The sequence below is a fragment of the Girardinichthys multiradiatus genome, chromosome 4 (assembly GCF_021462225.1).
Source record: "Girardinichthys multiradiatus isolate DD_20200921_A chromosome 4, DD_fGirMul_XY1, whole genome shotgun sequence".
Lineage (NCBI taxonomy): Eukaryota > Metazoa > Chordata > Actinopteri > Cyprinodontiformes > Goodeidae > Girardinichthys > Girardinichthys multiradiatus.
In genome coordinates, this window is record NC_061797.1 from 18,070,874 (window position 1) to 18,083,217 (window position 12,344).

Genomic DNA, 12,344 nt, shown 5'->3' on the forward strand with positions numbered 1-12,344 from the left:
TTTGTGATGGTCTCATTTTCTTCCAGTCACCAAAATCCAACATTTCAACAGTAGTTGTGTAAACAGGGTTGTGTAAACTTTTGAGAGCCACTGTATGTAAAGTGATCCTAATTCTCCAGTCAAAATGCATAGGAAAACAGTGATTTGGTCTCCACGGACCAGTCACTTCCAGAAAAATGCCTCAAATTGTGTCAAAGGCTTTGATGCCTGTATTGAAAAGCGTATTTTCCTGGTTGCACATGAAAAGCAACTAAAGTAATGGTTTTGAATGTATTCAAAATGATGTACAGACTGTCATTGTGGACACAGAGCACTAAATGAAACAGTACTGTAAGGAAGGAGAAGCACACACGTATTAAACAGAAATGCAAAAGAGAGCAGCTGAAGAACAGACTCACACCAAACTTACTCTGACAGTTGATGGATTATTTTAGGATTTTATTTTTCAACGAACTAAATAATACACAGCTAATAACGCTGTGCTTCAGAAAAAAATAACATATCAGAATATATTGCTCACAGTTTCCAGCTTTAATGTCTTGTGAGGTGATGGAATTGGCTGTATATGAAACACTGACTGTTTGAATGCATTAGACAGACCAGCTATGACAAGGTGTCGACTGCTTATTTATCTAATTTTCAAGCACATAAATCACCATGTAGACAGGTCTGGAAAAATCTAAGTTTTACTGGATGGAGTCCTTGAAATTAAACAGAAAAGTTCCAGATACATTAGGTCTGAAGAAGAAATAATAAATGGTCCATGAAGCCACTTCTTTCTTGCCCATTTAACCCACATGCAGACCAGGGTAAAGATTTAGTAGCACATTTTGAAATGAAGATGGGGTAGAAGTTTCTGGTTCATTAGATGTCCTCTGCTCTGTTCTGCTAACGGGTCCAGGAAAACATATTACTGGCTTGGTGTGACTCCAGCTAGATAACTTTGGCAGCCAGCAGAAGGCTTTTAGCTTCATGTCTCTGTCTACTTGCATCGCAGAGCAGACAGGCCACCCACCTCCTGAGCCCCTGTTTGCGCTCACACAGTTATACATGCACATTGATGTTATTTATGTTTCTGGAGAGTAACGCTGATGTCATTAACCCTAAGCTTAATTTACTTCCTTTAACCTCTGTTCTTCTTGGCTCATCCTGAGATTTAATGGATAACAGTCTGAACACGCAGGCGAAATAAAGTGGGACATAAACTGTGAGCTCTAATTAATGATCCTTTAATGGGGAAAATGGGGACTACACTTGCACTCAAATATATTCCTTGAATTGAATACCAAGCTACCTTATCTATTGCAATAGTTCTTTGCTGTTGTTTCTTTTCTGCATAGTGTGTGTAAAAAGATGCCTCAGTAGACAGTAAAGATGAGCTTGATTTCTGTAAAAATGTTCTCCCTTTGCCTTTGCCTTAAATTGGCAGTAAGAGAGTAAGTGCCTTGTATGGATGTGAGTAGAGTAAAGAACTGCAGGTCCAGGATGTATCTTGACGTTTGCAGGATATTTGTTGGGATAGACTCTAGCTTCCTCATGCCTCACAGTACCAACTTCACACTGTCTTCACATCTGTGCTTCTTGTACTGTATACAAGAAGCACAAATGTGAAGACATGAGATGTCATCAATTTCAGAGAAAAATCCATCTTGAATGAATTAGGTATAGAAATCAATATAATGAACAACTAGTTCTGTGCGCATTTAAAAACAAGCACATTCAAAGCACACACATACAGTTATATTCAATAAATTAGAATGTTATTGAAAAATTCATTTATTTAGTAGGTGTCAAGTAATGTGAGTTTTAAGCTGGACTAAACTGTGCACAAGAGTTTGTGATCAGCATGATAGAAAGCTTAATGAAAAGGATAACAGAAATTTTATGGGCAGCATAACAGAAGAAACCAGCAATGAAAAACGAAACCCTGAGAGCTTATACACTGAGGCATGAGAGCTGAGGGAAGGAGACATATACAGGTCCTTCTCAAAATATTAGCATATTGTGATAAAGTTCATTATTTTCCATAATGTAATGATGAAAATTTAACATTCATATATTTTAGATTCATTGCACACTAACTGAAATATTTCAGGTCTTTTATTGTCTTAATACGGATGATTTTGGCATACAGCTCATGAAAACCCAAAATTCCTATCTCACAAAATTAGCATATTTCATCCGACCAATAAAAGAAAAGTGTTTTTAATACAAAAAACATCAACCTTCAAATAATCATGTACAGTTATGCACTCAATACTTGGTCGGGAATCCTTTTGCAGAAATTACTGCTTCAATGCGGCGTGGCATGGAGGCAATCAGCCTGTGGCACTGCTGAGGTCTTATGGAGGCCCAGGATGCTTCGATAGCGGCCTTTAGCTCATCCAGAGTGTTGGGTCTTGAGTCTCTCAACGTTCTCTTCACAATATCCCACAGATTCTCTATGGGGTTCAGGTCAGGAGAGTTGGCAGGTCAATTGAGCACAGTGATACCATGGTCAGTAAACCATTTACCAGTGGTTTTGGCACTGTGAGCAGGTGCCAGGTCGTGCTGAAAAATGAAATCTTCATCTCCATAAAGCTTTTCAGCAGATGGAAGCATGAAGTGCTCCAAAATCTCCTGATAGCTAGCTGCATTGACCCTGCCCTTGATAAAACACAGTGGACCAACACCAGCAGCTGACACGGCACCCCAGACCATCACTGACTGTGGGTACTTGACACTGGACTTCTGGCATTTTGGCATTTCCTTCTCCCCAGTCTTCCTCCAGACTCTGGCACCTTGATTTCCGAATGACATGCAGAATTTGCTTTCATCCGAAAAAAGTACTTTGGATCACTGAGCAACAGTCCAGTGCTGCTTGTCTGTAGCCCAGGTCAGGCACTTCTGCCGCTGTTTCTGGTTCAAAAGTGGCTTGACCTGGGGAATGCGGCACCTGTAGCCCATTTCCTGCACACGCCTGTGCACGGTGGCTCTGGATGTTTCTACTCCAGACTCAGTCCACTGCTTCCGCAGGTCCCCCAAGGTCTGGAATCGGCCCTTCTCCACAATCTTCCTCAGGGTCCGGTCACCTCTTCTTGTTGTGCAGCGTTTTCTGCCACACTTTTTCCTTCCCACAGACTTCCCACTGAGGTGCCTTGATACAGCACTCTGAGAACAGCCTATTCGTTCAGAAATTTCTTTCTGTGTCTTACCCTCTTGCTTGAGGGTGTCAATAGTGGCCTTCTGGACAGCAGTCAGGTCGGCAGTCTTACCCATGATTGGGGTTTTGAGTGATGAACCAGGCTGGGAGTTTTAAAGGCCTCAGGAATCTTTTGCAGGTGTTTAGAGTTAACTCGTTGATTCAGATGATTAGGTTCATAGCTCGTTTAGAGACCCTTTTAATAATATGCTAATTTTGTGAGATAGGAATTTTGGGTTTTCATGAGCTGTATGCCAAAATCATCCGTATTAAGACAATAAAAGACCTGAAATATTTCAGTTAGTGTGCAATGAATCTAAAATATATGAATGTTAAATTTTCATCATGACATTATGGAAAATAATGAACTTTATCACAATATGCTAATATTTTGAGAAGGACCTGTAATACAGTGAAAACAGAAGGAGCTGACAATAATGAACAACAGCGAATGAGCTAAATATGGCAAGACCATACAAACATTAATAAACAACAAAAACGTCATCAAGGATCCAGGATCATGACAGTAAGTCAATTCGCTAGGTGAAACACATTATATAGATTAATTACCCACAGACTGATGTTTGTGAGCCATAAATATTTAAGATTAGAATATTACCTCAGATTAATAATTTAAAAAAATGAATACAGAAATGTGGGCTTAATGAAATGTATGTTTAATACCTGCTTAAAGGTTGTTATTTTCAAAAGGTACTTTAAATCTGACAAAGAGCCTCATCAGAATGAATATTCTGATTTACTGAAGATGACTGTGTTTCCTGTTTTTGGTCAGTGATGATTAGCGAAATTATTTCTATTTACTAGATGCCAGAAAAATGGGAGAGATCATTTTTTACTACTTTCTTTAAATTCAGAAGTTGATATGTACTAAGATTATCATGCCTTATACAATTTTGTAGTTGATAATGTTGGAAGCTTCTGATGGTCAATTCACAACATTTGAATTAATTGGAGGCACACCTGTGGATGCATTTTAATGAAACACTTCAAACACACAGGTTCCTTGTGTTACATCAAGGAAATACCAAAAGAAATCACCCAAGATATCAGGATGAGAACTGTGGACCTCAACAAGTCCGGTTTATCCTGGGGTCCCATTTCCAGATGTCTGAAGATGCCCCACTGATCTCCTAATAACAATTATATGCAAGTATAAACAGCATAAGAATCTTTAGCCATCATACTGGTCAGAAGGAGATGTATAATATGTGTATCAACCCCAGAACAAAAGCAAAAGACCTTGTGAAGATGCTGGCTGAAGCTGGTAAGAGAGCTTTAACCACAGAGAAACTAGTCCTGTACCAAGATCGACTGAAAGGCCACTCAGTGAGGTAAAAGCAATCTCAAAGCAACATAAAAAGTCATATTACAGTTTTCATATGTACTCAAAGACAAAGAGCACAGAGAATCTTTGGGGACAACGCCTTTGGTCAAACTGAAGTTTTTGGCGATAATGACTGTTGTTCTACTTGCTGAAAAAAGAAGGGAGGCATGCAAGCCTGAGAACACCAGCTGTGAAGTACGGGGTCTCATGTCATCACGGTGTTTCACCGCAGGAGGAGCTGGTGCACTTCACAAACATAAATGGCATCATGAGAAAATAACATTATGTGATAATATTAAAGCAACATATCAAGACATCAGCCAGGAAGTTGAATTCTGCCCCGAAATGGATCCTCTGAATGGTCAGTGACCCTGACCACACAGCCAAAATAGTTACAAAGTGGCAAAAGGATATTCGAGTGGCCATCATAAGGCCCTGATCTCCATCCCATTTGTGTGTAGCTGAAAAGGTGTTTGTGAACAAGGAAGCCCACAAATCTGACTCAGGTACACCAGTTATGTCACGAGGGATGGCCACAACGACAGAAAAACTACAGAGAAACTTGGAGAGGACTTACAAAGTTATACATTTAAAGGCCAATTGCGTGACCAACTTAAGTAGTTTATGTAAACTTTTGAATTTGAAGAAAGTTTAAAGGATAATCTCTCTCTAAATATTCTGGCATTTATCAAATAGAAATAATTTCATACCAGATTAAACAGGAAACGTTTAGTCTGATTTAAGGTCAGACAGTAAGAAATATGTGTCTTAAACAGAGAATGTAAATGTCTGATTTCAACAGTTAAAATTTTAAATATTTTTGGATAAAACGTGCAAGGTTTTTAGTCTTGAAGACCTTCAAAACTGAACTAATGATATGAAGAGAAAATGGAAAAAATATCAGGGATACTAAGATGATATGTTTCAAAAATATATCCTAAAGTCTACACTGCTAAACACTGGTAACCTTTCATAATACCATAAGATGAGACACGGAGTCAGTGAAGCGTCCAGTTACCCTTTCAGTCCAACATGAGGGAAAGAAAAAACTGACCCAAGATGGTTTCTGTCCTTTGTGCGGTTAATGGTTCCATCCTATTGTCAATCATACTGAAAGACATGCAGTCAATGAATGAAGCCATGAAAGCAACAAAAACAGAAGCCCCAGGATGAATGGTTTGTTTTTGGGTCCAGTACAGATTAGCTTACTTTTTACAGCACTTACACTTCCTCTCAGATGCCACTTATCACTATTCCTGGCCAAGGCCACAAGTTCCCTGTCTGCAGCAAGCTAGGGTCCTGCAGTTTTCCTGCAGATTAGCATGCTGGTCAGCCGTATGTTTTCCTCTATGTGGTAGGGTCTTCTGGACAGATTTAATAGTACCTTTAGAAAGCATTAGAACACACATCAGTTCAAATCCAGATAAAAATAGTTTCTCCATGTTAAGGAACATTTAGATAGACAACAGCACCCCCGTTAAGGCTTACCGTCTTTTCGAAACATTCCACTTGTATTACAATAAGAGCATCTCTGCAAGGCAGCTGCTGCTCCAAACAATTAAAATGTTACATTTTTGCCTTTTATGAATAATTGACCTCTCATGAAGTCCCAAACGGCAGTTCCCTGACAAAGAATGGTCAAAACTGAATGCCAAATGCAGATAGTTCATTAAAAAAAAACAGGGCACCCAAGCAGAGTCTCACTAAGCAATCAAGGAAAGGACCAGAGTGAGGAATAAATTAGCAATGCAGTGATCCAACTATTCCTAGCAGATATCAATTTATACTCTTCTTTGAGGCCTTATCTGCTGGTTCTGATTTTGGCTAATTCCAACTTTCTTTATTCTATAACATGCACAAACTTGCTTGTCTATACCTTGTTAAGTTGTAGCAAACTTTGACCACAAGTGAAATAAAAAATGCTGCAGGTCGCTTGACAGAGGCAGTGGTTTTGATTCCAACATGAAATGAAGAGATTGCACAAGTATCTGTATTGGACCTGCCAATCAATAAATCAGGAGAAAGCAAGACAAAAAAAAAAAGCAAATGTACAACAAACCAATAGAATTGGAAAAATGAACCATCAAAAACCAAATAAAAACCTGCAGGGTTACAGCGATGACCAAAAAATAAGATAAAGCTTTACAAACCTGCAAATTGTAACATAAACTTGCATCTTACTTATTGTATGACCCCACAGTTTATATGACTGTTTTAAAACCAAGCCAGATCATTTTCATAGATGCTAAAAACACAGCTTGAGAAATGTAGAGTTAGCTGATGAAGACGATGAAGGAGATGTTGGAACACCCCTGTGTGTTCCCCACTGCAGGACTTGTGACCTTTCTAAATGTTCTGGAGGGACACAAGAATGCTGGCTCATTTACTGCAGCTGCCTACATGTGGTAAATGTTTAAATGATGCAGCTAGTAGACCTGAAAAAGGTCATTATGGAGCTTAATTAGGCAGTGCCATGTAATGCATGTGAAGTGGCATTTTACCCACAATTAAACCTCATTAATGAGCATACACTTCTTTACTTCTTTGCCTCTGCTGAGGTCTGAATAAGGAGGAAAGCATGGACATCTAGTGGTGAAGCTGCTTTTACAACCACAGTTATTACACAAAGCTTTGCTCTCTGCACTGCAAACGGCAAGCAAATGAAAAGCAGAGAGCTCCCTGATTGTCGGCTTTAGCGGTTTGCCTTTGAGGTCCCAACAGTTTCTCCCTAAGACCAATAAAAAGAGAACATTTTCTTTACATCTCAGTCTTGTTTCCCAGAGAAACCTTGTGTTTGTTCCCAAAACACAGGGTCAAAAGACAGTTATAAAGAAACCGAATGGACAAACAAATCCTGTCATCGGTGTGCTCCACCATTTCTCTGCATAAACACAAGCCTGGTTCACAAGCGCAACAGAATCCATGATGATCCTCACATTTTTTTTGATTGTTTCTTCCACATTTACGGTATCTGCCAAGTAATGAAAGGCACAAACCTTTTTCATGCCATTAATGCAAAAACTACTTGCCTTGTGAATAAATTGATCTATCTTTATATAGACTATGGCAATCGAAATAATTGGAAAGAAGACAGAAATGCAGAAATTTCACACATTTTGTCTCATAAACATACGTTTCCTACACTCCTTGAACCCTATCAGCAGAGAGTTCAACCAAGGCCAGAGCCTGAAATCAGAAGTAGGACAAAATATCCAAAAAGTGTTCCTATGGGTGTTTCTGCATTTAAATCACCTCCTCTCCAGTTTCATCGAACATCACTATATTTAGCTTTCACACGTTGTTATTACAAGCAATAAATAACAGACACACACATTCATGCAGCCAGTCATAAAACACATCCAGACATCATCAATAAAAGGTGACAGTGTAGAGCCATGCATGTGTGTTAGTGCATTAAAAACCCAACTGCACAAAAATATTTCACCCAGAGACTGAAAGCAGTGAGCATTGCTTGTTTGTTCTGATACATGGGGATCTGTTTAAATGATTTGAATGTGAACTGAACTGGCATCCTGCAACTCTGCTATGACACCTAGTGGTTTCATGGGTTGCATCAAATACGGCTTATAAAGACTAAGACTATTTATAAAGCCATTCACACTTTATGGCAAAATTGCCAGTGACACCATTTTTGGTCTCGGCTGTTTATACTGTAAAAAAAAAACCTTTCTGCCAATGGGACAGCACTTAGTCTACAGTAGTATTTCACAAGGTTAGTGCAGCCATACAAAGAGATTGCTGACCATTCCTCAATCTCTCTTTATCATTACTCTGAGTGGTGGCAGGAAAAGTCCAGCCTTGTACTTAACACTTACATTTGATTTAGACTTTGTAATCATTGCTCTGACTGAAAATATCTGTACATTTGGGTGAATAGCTATTTTCTTGCAGCTGTTTCTTGAACTATCAAGATCACCAAACACCTGTCTTACTGGAAGAAAATGTTTTCTTGTTTTGAAGTGTAGGTAAAGGAAATAGGCCTCTTAAAGCACAAAATCAGGGTTTTCCTAAGAGTGGTACAAATAATAAAACTTTTACATTTATTATGTAGGAGTTATCAGTGCCAATTACTGTAGGGCTGGCCATTTTGTTAATTACTGTTTCTTGGAGTGGGGTGTTGTCTTCCTGGATAGATGGTCCTCAAATTAAAAGATGGATGTGTAAGTGCTTCGCAGTGAGATCAGGCTACAATAGTGGATGAATTTGTCTTACTTAAATTCTAAAGTCTCCAGTTTTTCCCTTCCATAGAAAATGCTCCAGCTTCGGAGCCCAGAAAGCCCATGTTGTTGGCTGCACAGTTAATTATCTAAGTTATGATGAACATTTACAAAACGCCTGTCTGGCTGGAGCCCACAAAGACCAAAAAGAGCAAGTGACACTTTACTGTGGTGGTCTAATGTGTGAGCGTTGGTTACAGACCAAGTATGATAAAGGGCACTGATCTGTTTCCCCTGTTTAGAGGAACATCAGCTGCAGCAAAAAAAAATTAAAATACACTTGCTACCTTTAACTTAAAGAAGGTGAAGAAAATGGCTCACTTGGTGAAATCACCCTTAACTTTTTGTCCACCTGAAAGTGTCGTTTGAAAATACACAGACAGGACAGTTTACAGAGACTTATCCTGAAACTAAGAGGCTGTAATTACAGAGGTAATCCGCCAGATGTCAGTAATGCCCAACATAAACACCAAGACTGAGCCAAGAAATGAAAGGGAAACATCAGAAAATTTTAAATGAGTGAAATTTGAAATAATTATACTTGAACAGATGCATTCTAACAAACTAATCCAAACATGCACATTCCTGCACCTTTTTAGTATTGATTTTGGATGATGGTTAGATATTTTAATGTCCATTAGGGATCCAGTAGACTGAGTATCTGCTGCACTTTAATCTCAGATAAAGCTCTCTGATTTCTGAATTTGGCAAGAGTTGTTCTTTTCAAGGCTGCTGAGATAAGCAGGAAGCACAGTCATTGAACAGAATGAGGCTCACAAACAGATCGGCATCACGATCTGCACAATGACCAGTAATGTCCAATAATGATGACTAGGGGCAAAATGAGTAATATTTTCACAGGAAAAAATACAGAATTATGTATTTATATTTTCTAAAATGCATCTCTGTGTACAGAGACAAATTAACACAAGTTTTATTAAATAACCCTATGGTTATAATTTATGTAATGTAAAAGAAAACATGGAGACCCAACCAACAATGTGCCTAAATCAGGACAGTAAGTAGGGCAGCAGCTAAATCTTTTTCATCCTAAAATTTGAGCATGAGAATAATAATAATATATAATTAAAACTGCACCCAAAGGGACTGAAGAGATGAGATGCACTTTAATCTCAGATACAGCCCTCATAAATCAAAGTATTATCAATAGCAGACCACATCATCCAAAACATATGCCTTCATACTGCAGATAACATGCTTGTAATGAAACAACTGGCTTGTGGAGGCGTACAGAAAGAAGATTTTTCCATTTAAACTCTACCGTGAGTTTGAAGGCTGGTGGACCCAAATGAAGGCATGCAGTCTAGAACCAAATATTAAGCTTTTAATAAACTAGCTGCCAAACAATAATAGCAATCCATAAACAAATGGAATCTGGAAGGATCTGTCACTCATCCTAGAAAGCTAGGAATTACAACCACTCAAAGAGTGATTTTTCAACTAGAGCAGGTGGACTGATTACAGATTAACAGCCACAAGGTACAAGGGAATAAAACAATGGATTAAATAACTGATAATAAAAAGCTAAACCAAATAAACTATAAAAAAGGGCTTTGCAAAACCTTGACATTGGATGAACAATGGCAGCCTAAGGAACATGTATTATTATTATTATTATTATTATTATTATTATTATTATTATTATTATTATTATTATTATTATTATTATTATTATTATTATTATTAAATATTATTATTTATTATTAATTGTCAATATTAAAGCAACGTTTTATTAAAAACTACCCAACAAACCTAATATAACTTTATGTTAAATATGTTACCATGTAATAAATATCAAAAATGGTTCTGGGAATTTTTAAACTGTCACTTTTCTAACTTCCTGTGGCAACAAGCTGCCCTGCAGAGCGCTCACCATGTCAGAGCTGACCCAAGGTCATGTGGTGACCCAAGCAGGGGTCCCACGTATTGTTGAGATTGGTATTCATCACTACTAATATCTCCTTTGAATTGTCCCTGTTTGGTTTCTTGCTCATTGAACATAAAACATGCTGTTAACGGGTGAGCCAATAGTCATTGCAATTCTTATAATAATATTATTTATTTATCCAGTTAAAAGTGTCATCCAGATTGAAATCTCTTTTTCAAGAGTCCCCTGGGCACAAAGGCAGCCAAACATACAACAAGTAAAATGCAGACTGTATACCTAAACATGCTTTGTTGTTTCACAAGGTGACCAGAGGAAATAAATTAATGAGGCAGGTTTATTTCTTTGACTTTCTCCTTGGCTTTGGTGATAAACACAGTAAAACAGGCGGAAACAGTCTGGGAGGTGGGGCCAAGTTCCATGAAGTGTTTATATAAAACAATGGACAAACTGGCAATAACTTGATGAGATTTATTTGCATACAGAGTATCCTTGAAATGTGACTCAGCAGCAACCATTTTTAGGTTTGTTGCCATAACTTACAACTTCGTCAACAGTATGAAACAATAAGTTTGAAACTGTATGTAGACATGGGTGTTTAATTTCAACTAAGCAACAATGAAAGATTCAAATAGTATAAGCAAACAATTAAAGGAAGAAAATGTAATATAAGCAAACACAATTTCCCATGAGAAATTAACTACAACACTCACACATTTCTTCCAACTTAAAATGGCTAAAAGCACACGTAAGCATATCACATCAGATGCATATAAAGCGATAATTACTCATTAATCAGGCATTTAGTGTTGTGCTCCTGATTGTTAAAATGAGAATAAACACCACAGTGAGGTTTGAAGGACAGTCTGAGGCCCTTTAGAGAGAAGGTTGTAGCAGCTTATGAGTCTGGTAAGGGATCCAAAGAGCTCCTAAAAGAACATCAAATCGGCCTTTCCACTGTACAGAAAAAATTGATAGTAATTTCACTACCTTTCATAATCGTTCACATTTTTTTCATTTTAATCACTCATAAATATCACTTATACTCACAGGATATTTACAATATGAATATAAGATATCTCTCAGCTGTTAATTAGATTGAAAACCTAATTAAAGGGGGGATATGTGGAAGCATAAAATTGTGTTTGATTAGATTAAAAAGTGTTATTATTGTTTTTACCATTATAAGATGAATTCTGTGAAGAATTGTTCACTCTTTGTGAGCCTTCTGATAATAGATTACATTGGGGAGAGGAAAGACTAATGAGCTTGTTAGTGCAGTTCAGCCAGGAAATCTCATGACTGCAGCCAGGTCACTGTGACATTGGAATTCAAGCATCCAGATAAGCGATGAAATTGTTATTGTAAACTGTCACGTAGGCCAACTTGATGCTTCCAGATGTTGGGCTGAAGTGTATTCCTGGAAAGGTAGAGAGAAGTAATGTTGTAGGTGCCAGGAAGTGTTATGTAAATGAGTATGATGATGTCAATTGGTCAAGATGCAATACAATACACACCAATGCTTTGTATCTGTATAAAACCACCCCGTAAAGACTGAAGAGGGGGGAGACTTCTGGAATTTTTGATGAAGATAATTCTGTGCGCTTTTTGAAGAATAAAAGTTCCCCTCCATGGGGACTGCTTGAGAGAGATATTTCTGAACTCTGTTTTAAT